At 46.5% G+C, this 16,595-nt stretch overlaps 1 protein-coding gene across 2 annotated transcripts in view; it reads left to right on the top strand.

Moving 5' to 3' along the window:
* The first annotated feature begins 9,678 nt into the window (after positions 1–9,678).
* Positions 9,679–16,595, top strand: part of VILL (villin like) — a 354,049-nt gene continuing 347,132 nt past the window's right edge. Inside the window, exon 1 of one of the 2 annotated variants that reach the window (XM_069647691.1) lies at positions 9,679–9,769. The gene's annotated coding sequence lies outside the window, so the exon portion shown is untranslated. Of the gene's footprint in view, positions 9,770–10,194; positions 10,335–16,595 lie in introns of those variants that run through there. The other variant, XM_069647690.1, reaches the window with a different exon arrangement.

Below are 16,595 nucleotides of genomic sequence, written 5' to 3'. Positions count from 1 at the left end.
TTTCCTATTGGGGTGTATGGACAAAGGATGGTCGAAAGCAACAATAGCCGGGAAGCTGGCGGGCATTGCTTTCTACGGGAAGTAGTTTTGGGGCTTCCAGCCTAGCGGCAGGGAAATGGCAAGCAGGATGTTTGATGGCTGGGCGAGGGAGAATAGGAGGGAGCAGGACAGCAGGAGGCCAGTCTCAGCACTTAGATTATGCCAGGCTTTGGATGGGGTCTGCTGGTCGGCTCGGGAGGGGGCATGTTTTCAGCATGTTTTATGCGGTTGTTTTTTGGGGCGTTCAGGGTGTCCGAACTGGTGGGGGGAAAAGGAGGGGAAGGTGGTCTGCAGTGGGAGGATATTTATTTCTCTGAGTTGGGGTTGGATGTTAAAATCAGGAGGTCAAAGATGGATCAAAACGGGAGGGGCTGTTGGGTGTTGCTGGGTTGGGGTAGTAAGGAGCTGTGCTCGGTAAGGACAGGTTTGGCTTGGAAGGAGTTATGTGGGGGAGATCGGGGTTGGTTTTCCAGCATGAGGACAGGGCAGTAGTGTCGGCGGCTCAAGTGTTGGAAGTATTGAGGAAGGCGTTGGTGGCCGTGGGGGAAAACGCGAGGAGTTTGGAACTCATTCGTTCAGGATGGGTGAGGCATCTGAAGGTAGCCGGTTGGGGTTATCGGAGGACGAGGTTAAAAGCTTGGGTCGGTGGAGTTCAGGGAAGTACAAAGGGTATATCAGAGATCTGGGAAAAGGGGCTGTCTGAGAGTGGGACATGGGGGCAAAGAGGAGGGCTGGAGGTTCCGGGAGGTTGAGGAGTGGAAAGTGACAATGTCATTTCTTTTGCAGATGAGGTTCGGAGGACGGGGGAGATGCCGCAGATTTGGATTGTTGGTCATTCATTTGTGAAATGGGTGGGGAGGAGGCGGAGAAAAGGATTTTTGGTACTCAATTGGTGTGCAGTTACAATGTGGCGCTTGTGAGATGGTTGGGTTTAGGGGGGGCTTCGATTGGATCAGCTGCTGCCCATGTTGGCAGGGCTGAAGGAGAGTTATGGGGTCCCGGAAGGGGTGATAATACATGCAGAGGAGATTGATCTGGTCAGAGACACAGGTGTGGTTCTGTTGAGGAAAATTAAATTTGGCATGGCTTTGGGAGATATGGCCCAAGGTAAGTTTGGTAAGGAAATAATAAAGAGTTGGGGGTAGAAGGAAGAATGGTAGGGGTGGGGCAGAAAGGTTTCAGGAAGTGCGGAACAAGCATGCTATGCAAATACGCACACAACAGTACGAGGATGTTCCAAGAAGCAAGAGGAATTAATGCAGGAAATAATAAAGAGTTGGGGGTAGAAGGAAGAATGGTAGGGGTGGGGCAGAAAGGGTTCAGGAACAAGCACGCTATGCAAATATGCACATGATAGTATGAGGATGCTCCAAGAAGCAAGAGGAATGAAAATGAGAATAAAAGCAAATATTAATTGCAGGTCAAAATACGTTATTTACTCTATAATTTGCATATGCAAGCGCATATATATAGGAAGTATCAGAAGAGAGATGAGGACACAGGTACGTGAACACATTTCATCAATTGGGAGCCAGGACATGACACTACCACTGGCGCAGCATTGGCAGCAGGCCCATCAAATGGACAATAAGCAAGATTTACGATTCATAGGACTACAGAAGGTAGAACTTGGAAGAAGAGGAGGTAACAGAGAGGCATTGCTGAAGCAAGCGGAAGCACAACCGATATGTAAATATAAAGCAATAGAATTTGGATTAAATAAGCACAATGCAATGGTGCATTTTCTGTAAAGGGTTAGCTTAAATAGCTTAAAATTCTATGAACTGTTGTAATGATTTGGCAGTTGTGGGAAGAGTGTAGAAATGTGAACGAAAGAAATGTGGTTAGTTTGGTTTGAAAAATGTGTGGCAAAAGTATGAATATGGATTGAAGAAATAGATATTGAGCAATAAGGATGTATGTTTTTGAGAATGGGTTTAAAAAAACAATGACCAGAAAAATCTATTAAAGCCATACCGAAGACCAGACCTGAGTAGGAAGACACTCGCTATGGGCAGGTTTTCTGAGTGCACATAACCTAAAGAATACGCCAGTCAGGCGGAAGGCGACATATTGAATGATTAATACATAAAATATGCACACATATAGGATGAGAGAATTGCAGCAAGACATATCATTTTTTTAAATACAGATGGGGACCGGTATTGGCATGCGAAAACATTCGACTGGGAATCTTATGACCAAAACATGTATAAACAATGCTTTTCTGGAATAACGTAGTTAATAACATAAACTCATACTAGCGGTAGAAATAACATAAGCGTGGGAACTGTATGAACAACCCTAGGACTAAAACATGTGGAAAAACACTAAGTATAGCTAATAAGCGAATTTTGTTCCGAAATAACGTAGTTAAGAACATAAAAGCACAGTTACGGCAGATATAACAGTAAGCATGGGAACACATCAATTGGCTAATACTGGTATGCGCAAATAGTAGCCCAAAACATGGCGCCTGAAGAACTGATGAGGGAAAATAGAGGACAGACTAATACCCGCAACCATGGTAACCAGCAGAAGCTTCATACATGGCGGCTGACGCCACCATTCGAATCTACGAGCGGACGCAGAGAGACTGCATCTATAATTTTGCAGTAAGCCCTAGCAAATGAAAGGGAGGAGCAGTACCGCAGATACTAATTATAAAAAGATTAGCTTTTAGGCAGATGATTGTTCAAGCATTAAGTTATATGGATAGCACGAACCAGCATAGTGGGAGTGATCGAGATACGCATACTGAAATAATAATATTAAAATGTGTCAGCACGATATTGGCACTAATCGCTGTAAATCGAATAATATAAGGAACCAATTTTAAGAGTATGGGAATGATTGGACAATGTACAAATAAAATAGAAACAATAACACAAGATAATTTGGGTGGCCATATGCATAATACATCACACGACAAGGGACAGGAGTCAGTGACAGTGAATGTGGATGTGGTTTGGATCTGAATGGTCGTAATATGTAGAATGCATGACAAAGGACAATGGGCCTCATTACGATAGCTGCCGCCGGTATCATTTTTTTTCCGGCGCCCGCAAATGGGCAATTCCCGGGTCATTACGGCTTCGCCGGACCCAGTAGTACATTCCTTGTGATGAATGAAAGTGACCATGAACAGAAAATATAAAATATAAAATGGTGTTAAAATACCTTTTCCATGCCTGCGTCATAACCGACACTCTTCTCCCCTGACAGCCTTTCCCTACCCATAGAAGGACAGCCCTTAAAATGTGGATGAATACAGAATGACGGGTCACTGGTCTCCTCCCGGGTCCCACAGCTGGACAGGAGTCTTGGCTCCTTCAGGTTTCTCCAGGGGCCCTCCAGAGTGGTTGTAGGGGTCCTCCACTTATCCCAAAAGCCAGGTAAGAGCAGAAACTCCCACTAGCCAATAGCTGAACTAGCCCCACACACACACCAGCAGTGGTCAAATCCGGAAAACTGGCAGGAACACTCATGCATAACACTCAGACACACTGAAACCAATTTGTTGATCAGGACCAGACAGTCCTAGCCCACATCCTGCCAGAAAACACACATAGCCCTCCAGTAGCCCGCCAAAAGCCTCTGCTTTCCCGGGCACTCGAAGACCATATAAGGATTTTCCAGGCCTCACAGGCTAGGAAGAAGTCTAAAAGACAAGATGGCCAAAGGACAAGCAAAGAACCTAGTGGCATAGCTGTGTTTGGTCACTAGCCACAGTTAGTAGCCAAACGTGGTAAACGTGGTAAGGCTAAAATGAAAAGCAAAAAAAAATTAAAAATAGAAGTCCCTGCTATCACCGGCTTGTCCATTTAGCACACCTATAGTAACCACAAATCCCCTGAGTGTTAGTCTAGGGCAAAAACAAAAGTGTACTCCATTGTACTTCATTCTAAGATGCATTGAACAATGATAAAAAAAGGTACCACAAGTGATAAATAGTTACTAAAAGTAGCAACTAAGTAACAAGACTAGGGGAAACAATATTTCCCAGTACTGACAACCTGAAGGACATGTCAGTTTCCCCATAACAGATGAGCAAAAGAGTGGTGAAGCTTAAGAGCTTCACTGCACTGTAAAAAGTACAGGCCACGGTCAAAACTAAAAACAAAAAGTTTGGGGGTCCATTAAAATGGAAGGAAAGGTGCAGTCAAGAGAAATCTTTCCTAACAGGGGCAATATTATTTTAGAATATTTGATCGCCATGCTTATGTAGATAACACACTTCGACACCATTCTGGGCTCAGGCCATGCATAGTCAAAAATGCCTGGATAACCTCTAGCTGGTTCCACCTTAATAGGAGAAAAATGGGGGTGATCCAATCGGACGGAGGAATCTGCTGTCATGCTCCATCTCCCATTGATATTTAGGAGGCATCTAATTTGTTTGGTGAAAAGCCTGGCTCACATGGTTCATGAAGGTGGCATCATGGAAGAACAGGATCAGGCTGTTCTGAAGGAATACTGTGGCAACATTAAGAAGCTGTGCTGCATTTTCCCCTTTATAATGCCAGATTGGTACCTTCGTACCTTTGTGAACAGACGGACTGCTTTTAGGACGCAGATAAAGATACCATGTGTTTGACGATTAGATGAACCTTTGCTGGCTCCTCGTGGAGTTGTTGATCCAGTTTGAAATTCTCTGAACTTTTTTCTAGTGCATGCATGGGTTGGCCCCCTTCAGTCCGAAGGAAAGGACCTCATTCTCTGCCCTTGCACGCATTGTAGAGCAAGCCCTGTTGAATGCTCCAAAGATCGTCTCTCAGGGAATAAATTGAGCTGGAACAAGTCTGTCTTGCCATAGCATCATAACGTACATTGCAACCTCAGTTTGGAGCTCTGCTGATCTCCAGCATGACAGCATATCGAAGTTCAACAAGTGGCGCACTACTCCTACATGTATGACATTCAGTGCCCGATTCATGGAATTTTTTACCCGGTGCAAAGTCACTTTGCACTGCCAACAGACACCCTGATTCATGGAACTGTGCAAAATGTATTTTTACAGTGCAAAGTCAGTGCAAAATCACTTTGCACTGCAAAAATACATTTTGCACAGCTCCATGAATCAGGGTGTGTGTTGGCAGTGCAAAGTCAATTCCATGAGTCGGGCCCTCAACGTTCTTATGGCCTGGTGGGTGCCTTTCAGACACTAAACCGCAGAGGTCGGCAGAGCACTCGTGCTGGTGAACGCAGTGCGGGTCCACTGGTGAAGAGGCCCCCAGCACTTTGATATTCACAACAGGGCTGTTGACAGAAAGATACACAGAGCTGCCGATGCTCACAAAATGCACCTTTCTCTTTCAATGTTTAATATTTGCTCAAGATGTGGAGTGCATGGTTCGGTATTTTATTTATTTTATTGTATTTATTTATTTATCACGCGCCAAAGCCCGCAGGCATCAGGGCACACATTGACACAAATCACAACGAGACAAAAACAGGGCAATAGTAGTATCTTGGCTTTTATGTTCTTAATATTTTTCCAAATGTTGAGAACATCTATCACTGCTCATGGCAAGATGCCAAAGATTGCATAAAGTCCATGGGTGCCAATTCATGAAAATCTAGAGGCCAAGAAATGTGAAGGCAGTGTGCCCCCTCAATCTCTCCTGCACTGATGTCACCCCACAAGTCTCTGATTTGCAAAAGGGACTTCAAGGTAAAGCAGTGCTGGGAGTGCGGGGGCGGGGGCAGCATCCAACTCCTCCATGCAAATACACGTGTCTCGTAGCCTACGCACTTGCGCATGCATTAGATGACTGACCCCAAGTGGGTGGGGGGCTCTAGACAGCCATCTCCCCATCTGCGTTCACAGAGTGTATTTGTAGTGATGGCTCTTAAAGGGCGTCACTGAAAATGCACGTTTTACTTTTCCAGCTCTATTTAAAAAGAAAGAAAATGCTAAAAGAATAACAGAAACGCTCATGTCGAGCATGGGTGTTTCTATTTTGCGCAGAGTAACTGCTGCCAGGGACCTGAAAAGAGCAGTGGCAGCACTGGGCATTTCACTGTCCCAGGTCTGCATCAGGGCGTGGCAGATGCAGAGGAATGAGAGGAGGGACTGTCAAATGTAAAAGCCAGTCCCTTTGAGAATCGGGAATGCGCGTGTAACTGTGCCAGCCCACCCCTCGGCAATCCCACAGCCAGCATTCTGTAGGCGCAGTGATTTAAAGCACCGAATCTGTGTGCAAGCGGCAGGTATGTGTGTGTGTGCACAGATTGACATTTGTGAATCAGCACAGCCGCAGAGTCAGATTGCAGTTGTCACCCATTGTGAGCACACGCTCAAGTGAATAAAATTGATTTGTCAATATCCCTCGTTTCTTCTTCCAAAAACCTTCAGAGTCTTCCACAATAGACTGATGGGCATCGGCCGGCAGGGGGGTTGGCAACTGTCAAGTCAAGGGGTAAGCAGGTTGAGGCAGACCCCCAATGAGAACACCCAGGCCCTTTTTCACAGAGCGTTGGGGTTTTCCCATTATAAAACGCGTCTGTGAATTGAGCCCCGAGGCTTCTTGGGGTGATTATTCATGGCAGCGGCACTTATTCCACCCACACCTTGAAACTTGTGCTATTCAGGTAAAGTGGAACCACATTGGGCGAGGCCCTTGTAAGAATTGAGCCTCAGGCTAGCAGAACACAGCTTCTCCTCTGCAGTGTCTCTTGCAATGACTCAGCCACTGCTTATGGCTGGAAGTTTAAGGGAGGGGCCGTGGAGGCTCAAGGGAGGGGCCGTGATCCTCTCAGCTGCTCCTTCAGCGGAGCATCTCCAGCCGGATGGGCAGGTTCCGCTAGTCTGGCGTGTCCTCCCACTGACCAGTATCCACCAGACCAGCGTGTGGCAACATCGTGTTGCATCGCCATGGAAACAGAGCATTCCTGCCCTCTCTTACTTCACAGACTTTTCCTCCCATTGAAAAGCACCAGGATTGAAGTGTCCCCAAAAGACAGATATGGTGAACGTATAAGGGGCGAGACTTCTATAGTCTACAGGCTTATGGTTGCATGTTACCTTCAGAGTGAGAATCAAACGGAATTAGAATACCAACTAGAACAGCGATTGCACATCTGTGTATGCACACTCATGAGCACAGAGGTAGGCACTTAGACCTAGTCCCACAGTTACCAATATATTTCTTTTGGGCGTATGACCATACTTACGAGCCATTGTTTGCCATGTGAATGACAGACCCAGTAGAACCCTAGAAAACAAGCTTCTGCTACACTCTGACAAAGATACTACTGGGATTTCAGTGATCGCCACTACACAGATGTACCACTTCCAACAGTCAAGGTGGTACTCTCTATTCATTCAGTAGTTGGCCTACTGTCTGTGAACAGACATGCTCTTGAATATTAAGTATATGTATTGAAAGACTGCACATTGACATTAGTCTTTAATTTGCTTTGGAGATGAATTTGTAGGTTAAAGATTGAACAAAAGACTGCACACAAATTGTTTTGCTCCTGACAAGGAATTTCTATTCCCGAAACGCATTGAGCTCTTATAATTTATATTTTTTTGGCACTTTTTGTGGAATTTCCTTTTGCTTGTTATAATTGTATTTTTGATGTAAATCTTGATTAAATTGGACACACCATAATGAATGTTTACAATGAATTTCCACTATTGGATATATCAAATCCTTCGATGAATTAATTTGATCTATGAAATCTGCTACTATTAAGACAAATTCTGACTGGTTGCATTACCAGCTTAGAGGGTGTGCAGGGGGCCACCAATTGGGGACACGTTTTCTTCTGTGTAACCTTGATAGGCAGTCAGCCGCAGCATTTTTGATGCCTGGTAAATACACCACTTCAAAGCTATATGACTGTAATCCTAACTACCATCTTGATATTCACTGTGACGTAATTTTCCATCCCTTGTCGAAAATACATATGCCACAGGTTTATGACTCAATCCCACCACAAATCTGGCAACCCACAAATAGAACTTGAAATCAAAAATAGGCCAGTATACTGCTAATGCTTCTCTCTAAATACCAGAGTATTTAATCTCTGCCTCCTTTAATGACCAAAATGCAATTGCCACTACGCATTCTCCCATTGCTTCAGAATGTTGTGTCAATGTTGCTCAAAGTCCTAAACCACTGGCATCTACTGTAACCCGTGTGAAGCGACTTGTAAAGAAATTCCCTAAGGTGCGGTCTTGGGCTATGTTTTATTTAATGCACTCACATTTCTCCTGGCATATAACTGATCAATGAAATTGTGCCCCGTTCTTGAGTTAAGCCCTGAGAGGTGCAATTCTAATTGCAAAATCCTTTACAAATTTGTGGTAATATTCCACTAGTCCTAGAAATAATGGCACCTGTTCTTTATCTGTCGTGCTGGAACCATTTTGATCACTTCCACTGAACTTTCTCTGGGTACATATTGCGGTTAATGTATGTCCTAAACTCCTGCCACTCCTAAATGACACTTACTCCTCTGAATGGGGAGTACTGCACTCCTTAATCTCCTAAAGATCTCTCGGAGTGTACCATCTTGCTCTTCTGCAGTTATATCATGAACTAAAATATAATCTTGGAACACCAACATTTCCGTAATCCCTTGTACAATCTTGTCCATGATTCTTTGAAAGGGTGCAGCCACTGCGGCTAGCCGAATGGTCCGCAGCAAAATCGGAAAGCCCCTAAAGGCTAAGCGATGTTAAGTGTTGGCATTGCTTTGTTAATGTGAGCTGGTGGTAGGCAGAACATGAATCTAACACACTAAACACTTTTGCTGTGCCCAAAGTAGCTAATGTTCCTGTTATGTTCGGCAGTGGGTGGCTGTCTACCCATATGTTCCTGTTAAGGTCTCTTAAGTCGATGCACAACTTGATATAGCCATTTCCTTTAGATATTAACACAACTGGTGCCAGACATTCTGAACTCTTGTTCTCTTCTATTACCTCGCTCTGCAATATTTTATCCAATTCTTGTTTCAACCCCTCCCTCATGCTGTGTGCACCTTGTCTGACTTTGTGAATGACCGGCACCGGGGTAGGGTACAGAGAAAGCAGCTCATTGGGGGTGCAGTCAAATATCTATAAAAAAGTTGTTCTACCCTTCGCGTCTCGTCCTTCTCCTACCGCTTGCCCTACAACACTGATGCAACCCCTTGACCAAGCCCTTTAGCTATCCAGAAAATAACTCTTGCACAACGAAATACACATGTGTCTCCACTTCCGCCAACAGTACGCGCCATTGTCAAAAACACTATGCCGAATGCTGGCTTCCAGGCGCTGCATAGCGCTCCGCTGCTCTGGAGCTCGGTTCGCGCTATAAATGATCAAATAAATGAAAATATTTCCTGATATTGGGGAGCCAGCAAAAAAATAACATTTTCTGAAAAGACTGTTCTTCACTATAATTGCCACATTTTTAAGATGAAACCTGTGATTAGCCTTTACAGTCGGGAGTTGCCATTATTTTCTGCATCACTAAAAAGTACAGGCAATTTTCATGGAGCACTGAAGGGAGATGGGTAGTTTTGAATGAATCATTACCACTGTAACTTTTCAGTGAAATACTCGGAACCACGTTTTTCAGCACGTCATTACAGATGGGGAGAGGCCGTATGCAAATCAATCTTGGCCCCACCCCAAAGAGGGGCAGTCCAACCCGAACTGCTGGGTCACGTTGCTTCTCCCCAGTCCCCTCTCTTCGTGACATGCTGTATATTTTCCAGGCTTCAGTATAACAAGGTCTGTGCACATTTCTAATTTTATTATATTTTTCAAGATTACTGTTGTGTTTCAGAATCAAAATGACAGCTTCTGCTGATGGGACATGTTTTTCTCTCGCTGCTCTTTGCATAAAACACCACTCATTGTCAGCAAAACAGCAGCTACCCCAGACTCTACTAAAATGTACCGTGAAATGTGTTATCACTGCCGCCCTTCTGGCACTGTGCGCACGCCTGTAAAGCTCAGCTGGGTGACAGGAATTCCGAATAAAGTCATTTTTGCGCAGTCTCCGCTAAATGATCACGGTTTTCGGGCGAAACCTTCTGCCCAGCACCTGGCACCGTGGCCTCGCTTGTGTCTGGGGGTGAAGGGATGGCAAGGGTGTGTCTTGCAGGTGCGGTGGGAGGAGGGAAGGACCCGCAGGGCGGTGTTCAGTTACACATTTCTGCGACCGGCCACTGGGCAGGAGTCGAGCAGGAACAAACTGGGTGGCTGTTGGCTGTTTGGCAAGCTCGCGGCTTCCACAGGAAAACACCAGGCTCCCCCGAGAGTGGAAGGCTCCCCCTGCACGCGGCGCCTCGAGGTAAGCCCCCACCTGTAAAGGTTTCCCTTAAGTTCTGCCTCTCTAAGTGCAGCTTCTATTGACAGCGCGGCGTGTTTCACTGCTCTGTTACTGCGCCAGTACGTTTCTGGGTCAATTTGAAAGGCAAATGCATTGACATTTTCACACGTATTTTTCAGAAAGTCGAATGAAAGGTGCACAGACATCGAATAGCCTGATGTTTAGACTGTGCCTTTCAGATGCAAATCTGTCTTCCCAATATAGAAAAACCTGCCCAAGCATGAAGTAAATGCCAGCCACTGGGCTTTAATGAAAAGGGGCTGCAGTCGTCCTGTCTCTGACCCAATTTATCAGGCATCCCCTGTCATAAGTTGAGCGCATTATAAACCCTCGGCAACAGGGCGACTTTTTCAGTTTTCAGAATCACTGTAACCGAACTACCAGGGCGTGTGTTTGTGAGACTGTGTGGAACCCAAAACGGCGAGGACGTTGTCCTGCATTGGATTCATGGATATTTCAAAAGGAAAGAAAATCCAAAGCTGTAGAGAAATATCAACATTTGTGTTCTAAGAAGCAGTGAGTGTTCCCCTGAAATAGCGGAGTACTTACGTGCATGATCAAGGGAAAGTACGTGTACAATTAGTATTTTGTGTAAAGTATCCGGGCAATGGCAGTATTTGTACCTGATTTGTTTATTTAGATATCTATATAGTCCTGTCATCGGCGTCTTGCAGGATTAGGTTTCCTGTTTTTGGTCATAATAACACAATAACCCATGGATCTGAGAAGTATTGCTTCATTTGGTCGAATGTCAGTGCACTGCGTCGCCATGAAGCTCCGCCAGGTGGCGAGGTGTTTTTGTATGAACAGAGGAAAGCCCTGGGGCCCTCGGTGCTCTTGCTTCCGCGGGGACAGTCGAGGGACGTGCTCCCCGCGAGGCTCTCGGCAGGAGCCAAGGCTGCGCTGTGATAAACAAATCACCTCAACGGCTTTCTGCGTCACACAAAATAACGTCCCCGCTGTAAGTTCCACCACAGCAGTATCGCCTAAAGGACGCTCCAAGTTCTCTTCACGAACAGAAGGACTGACATTCTGGTCGCACATGTTTCCTCTCAGCTCCCAATTTAGCCGGAAACATAGACGGTTAAAAACACCCGTTGTTAATTAACATGCGCGGGAGGCACAGTTTGGCGAAGGGTGAAGAAACATGGAAGCAGCGACCTGCACTCCTGTAACCCGGGCTGGGAGGCGTTATTTCCTCTCTGGTTGTCCTGCAGGAGATCAAGTGCCACGCCTCGCAGCTGGAAGCGCACCCTAAACGCACACTGTCTAGTGTGGGCAGGAGTGGACTGGGAACCAAAAGAGGCCCTGGAAATAATGTTCAAAGTGGCCCATATTAGACGTTCTGGACAAGCCCAACCCTATTCCTGTGATAAATTGTGGAAATAAAATAGGTAACCGCACAAAAGAGGCCCAGGGTACAGAGGCCTACCTGGAAATCTCCAGAATTCCCTGTAGGCCAGTCCACCCCTGATCAGTGCGCACAGAATAATTGTGTGGTTGATATTTTATCCACCTAGCGAACTTTCTAGCAATGCGGTGCTTGAGGAGTCTTGCACTCAACAGTGGGGATAACCATGGAAGTCTCTATCCCCCCACCCCAAAGAGGAAATAGACACATGGCATCTTGGAGCCATTTGCAGGGGTTTTGCTTAGGAAGATTAAAACAAGCACGACCTTAGGCTGCAGAGCCGTCAATTTAGGCAGCAGGCCACCCGGCTTGCCTTATCATCATCATGTATGAGCGTTGTTTTAAGTGTCACTTTTCATTGACTTCTGTTTCCAGAGTGTTGGCCGGTCAGCAAAAAAGATTTTAAAAAAAAGAAAAACTGCACATTCTGGGTGCTTGCTGGGATCCTGAAAGCCATGTTCCTCCATATGTATCCACTCCTTCCCGCAGACACACCCTGTGCTTTAGGGTAGAGCAAGGTGGGTTTATTTTTTGTGCAAACGATAAGACACCCATCTGTGACGTCATGTACGTTTTGTGGTATGAGGCAAGACTTCCTGGTAACGGTTGTCAAGATCCTGAAAGGAGGGGTGTTTGTTGCCCTGCTCCTTGTCTCACGCAGAGCAATGTGTCCTTGGATTTTAAGCATTGGATGCATATTCTGTCTACAACATGCACGTTTGCGAGAATATGCCAGGTTCCTCTTTCGGGAAAGCGTTGCTGTCACATGGACCCTTCCAGCCATTCCTAGATTTTAGTCGTAGTGGTTAAGGGATGGACCCTTTGGAAGAGCGCCCAGTAAACATTCCATAAGTACAAAATCCCTTGTTCATTTTATAAAACATGTTGAATATTGCCATTTCACAAAAGCCTTAACTAATGACTGTTTTACGTTAGCCAGCACTTATCCTGTAGGCAAACTGCACGCGAAATTGTATTTTTCATGACCTGTTGCCTCCCCATCCCCCAACCTCCTCATTCGTTTTATCTAATATGCTGGAGAATATAGCTAGACTTAAGAAAGCCCCATGAAAGGGACCACTGGCCGCCATGATTCTGCAGGCAGGCTGCCCAGGAACGAAGCAGGTCTTCTGGGTATGATGTATTGGTGAAGGTTTGCATTGACTCAACCCACGCCTTAAATCACATCAGGACAAGAGTGGGAGGGACTTCCAGGGCCTCAGTTCAAGGTATCCTGGTGACACGCCACTCCTGGAGGTAGGCATTCACATATTCAGTCTTCTGCTCAACTCTGCTTAAGCAAACCTGCCTTGCCACATCTTTGCCAGAAGTCATGCCTTGAAACAAACAGATTTTTCATGATGAAAGTTGGCATTGCCGAGCAAGCAAAACCAAAATATAACTACATTGATGTCATCCAATGTGCATGAAAGGCACTGATGATGCTGCAGTGGGAATACATACATATGCCGGATGTAGTTTGCCCGCACACGATTAGCATACGCTCACAATTCTGCCTAGATTGCATGGCTCCTCCCCAGCGTAATGATGGCGAACCTTAGAGAACTTAATTATTCATTTTTATTTATTTATTTATACATCTACAATGCGACAGAGCCTGCAGGCATCAGGGCGCAGAGAAAAGAAGCAAGACAAAAAGAAGAAAAGAAAAGAGGGAAACGGGCAGCAGTCATCTAGCGTTAGTTACTCGAAAATGATGGTTTTCAATCCTTCTCTAAATTTCAACAAATAGTTTTCTGTGTGTAAAACTTTCGGAAGTCTGTTCCACAGCGTGGCGCCTTGAACGGCAAAGGGCCAGCCTATGCCTCTAGCTCGCTTACTCCTAAGAACAGATGGGCAAACCCCATCATTTGATCTGGTGGTTCTTACCGAGTGATGAACCTTTACACAATCTTTCAAATAGCCAGGTCTCTCTTATTGGTGGCGTATTCCCCCGTTTATTAAATGCACCTGGTGTAATGCAGGCCAGCAGATAGACATTCAAGAAGAAGTTCTAGCAACGGATGCAAGGAGTATAGCGCCCCTCGCGTTCTACTCCCACATCTTCTGTACGCCATTCACTAAAGAGATTTGTGGTCTAGGGAATTCCCAGGCACACTGCGAACTTGCAGCAGCAAAGTGGGACCTGCGCTATTGCCTCTTTGCATTGGTAGTTGTTGCTTGACTGCACATTTGCATTGGACATCAGCACCTGTGTGGGTTACAGGCTGTGATCATCCCTCCCCCATGTGGTTGTTGAGTGCGCATTGGCAGTGACAGGCAGTAAAAGGAACATGAGTGCCATTTTTAAATTTCATCTTCTGTTTCAGGGTTCAAAAAGTAAGCAAAGTTAGGATTGCTCATGCTAATCCTGGGCCTTTCTATTTGTGGTGCAGGGCAATGCAGACAGGAGTCTGAACATATGACGGGGAAACCAGGGGAATGGTGCAGCAGAGGGGGTGCATCCCATGGCGAATCCTTTTCTGAAAGTGGGATTCGCTGGAGAAGGTGCATTCGACATCCTTGGCATGCCCCTTGACCTGCATGATTCTGCGTGTGGCATGAAAGTGCCCGTGGAAACTCACTCTTGTGCGGCTTTTTGCATTTTTGTGACTACTGCCACCTGTCGAATGTAGGCTTTTCCACGATTGCGTGAACATTTGGCCCATGACATTGAGGAAAAGCCTTAGTTGATCGGGCCCCATTTGTCTAAACGGGAAGCAACCTAAAGGAGTAAAGGCTGTGTGGGAGGGTGCCTGCAGCCTCGTACACTTTTATTTAAACATATAATGCTGGAGTGACTTAACCAGGGGGCAGAGGGGCTCTAATATATTTTTAAAGTCTCTGTTTAGTTTTAAGTTAACCTTGAACATGCATCTGGGTCAGGTGATTGCTGGCTTCGAGACACACAGTTTATGCATGGCACTGTAGCCAAAAGCAAAGGACCTCATTTGATGGAATTTCTGTGTTAATTACAAACCTGTCTAAGGATTTTAAAAACAAAAAATAATACTGCCTAGATTGCCCAGGTAGTGGTGACGTGAATGCAAACAAAAAAAATGAGACTGACAATCGCCTTGGTGTATGACATTTGGCATTTGTTGACAGAGGCCGCTGAAGCCTAACCCTTACCCTAGACGTAATGGGTTACCGTCATGATGAGATTGGCCTAACCCTTACCCTAGACGTAATGGGTTACCGTCATGATGAGATTGGCTCATGGGTGGCCGCAGTCGTTTCATTCATGGATTTTTGCTCGGATGTCTAATACTATGTAAAGCTGGGGTCGCTCCACAATGAGCACTTTAAAAAATGTATACCCCTAGGGAGAAAAGCAACTCCAGCCCAAAAACTGTGGCTGGTGGACCTCTTTCAAAACCTTAACTCCCGAGTGCCAAGCATAGTCACTCAATGATCATAATGTACAGCTACAGGTACCAGATTAAAAAGTTCTCTATCTGATAAGGCAGGACTGTCCCTCGGTGTCAGGCATAAAATGGTGTCGCTTATGACATGCTGTCAATTACAATGAATAATGAATAACTTTGAGGGATTGTGTGGCGCTGCCCCGTGACGTAACGCGCACGCGGCGGCGTGACGTTGCACGCCGCCGCCTGCTGTATAAATAAACGGGGCGTTCCCGGCCGCGTCAGAGCGACCGGGAAGCCCGAACTGTAAGAACGTGTGCTGTGTGGTCCTTACAGGGTCGGGGTTTACGGGCATCGCGCGGGGGTGCTGCACACACCCCCAACAGTGACGACGAGTGGAGGCTGATGCCCGGGCCCGGCGGTGAAACGATGCGCAATTTTTTCTTCCCTGAAACGGAACGAACGGTCGTTTCGTTTCATGCCTTGGCCGTGCGTCACACACGCGGCTGGTGGCCATTTTGTCTATGAGGCCGTGGAACTTCACTGAGCTCCGGTTTGGGCGGTGAGTGGCATCTAGGCCTAATTTTTGGATACACTGCTAGCAGGCATATATACCTGCATGCCCATGCCCAAATTTTGTAATTTTTCCAACATTTGGGCTTCCTACGTCGAGTGGAAGCTAGGAGAGGGGCTATAATGGCTGGGCCTGCTTAGCCCAATCCTCTTGTCTTGGCTCAATTTCTGGGACTCCTACACCCACTGGGTGCTAGTGCAGCGAGGAGGCAGGTGCTTCTTTATCCCCTTCATCATCAAGCTGCTGAGGCCTCATCTTCATCCTCTTCATCATCAGGGTGGACTGCTGCAGTAGCGGACCCTTCGAGTTCCACCATCTTCCCCCGGCTGAGCCTGTATTTGCCTGGGTGGGGCATCAAGACTGTGCAGAGGTGGTGGTTGATTGAGTTGCGGCCCCCAAGATCCAAAGAGGGGGTGCCTGTGCGCTGAAGCACATGAGTGATTCGGAGGACCAGGACGGTGGTCAAGCAGCAGCTCAACAACAGGCCCCTCAGGCTCCGGTGCCTCCAGTGCAGCCACAGGTTGCTGCTCCACAACAACTCCCTCAAGCCCAGGTGGGTGGTCAAGCTCCAGTACCGCCCGTGGCACAGCCGATTGCTCAGCAAGGACCTCCCATCATGGCCCAAGCACTTGCCCATGCGGCCCTGCACCCCATCCCTGAGTTTGACGTGTCAGGCCCACCATCTAGCATTGGGCTCAGGTGGAAGAGGTGGGTTGACCGCCTTGATATGTACTTTAGGGCCGCACAGGTGACGGATGATGACAGTAGGGTGGCAACGATGCTATACTCGGTGAGGCCTTCGGTCCAGGAAATTTTTGAGTCACTTCCAGCGGGGGATGGCTCCTACGATGCGGCAAAGACTGCCCTCC

Source organism: Ambystoma mexicanum, chromosome 2q, assembly GCF_040938575.1.
Source record: "Ambystoma mexicanum isolate Mex_15411 chromosome 2q, UKY_AmexF1_1, whole genome shotgun sequence".
In the NCBI taxonomy this organism is placed as follows: Eukaryota; Metazoa; Chordata; class Amphibia; order Caudata; family Ambystomatidae; genus Ambystoma; species Ambystoma mexicanum.
The sequence above is the reverse complement of the archived record's forward strand: the minus strand, read 5'-3'. Positions and strand labels throughout refer to the sequence as shown.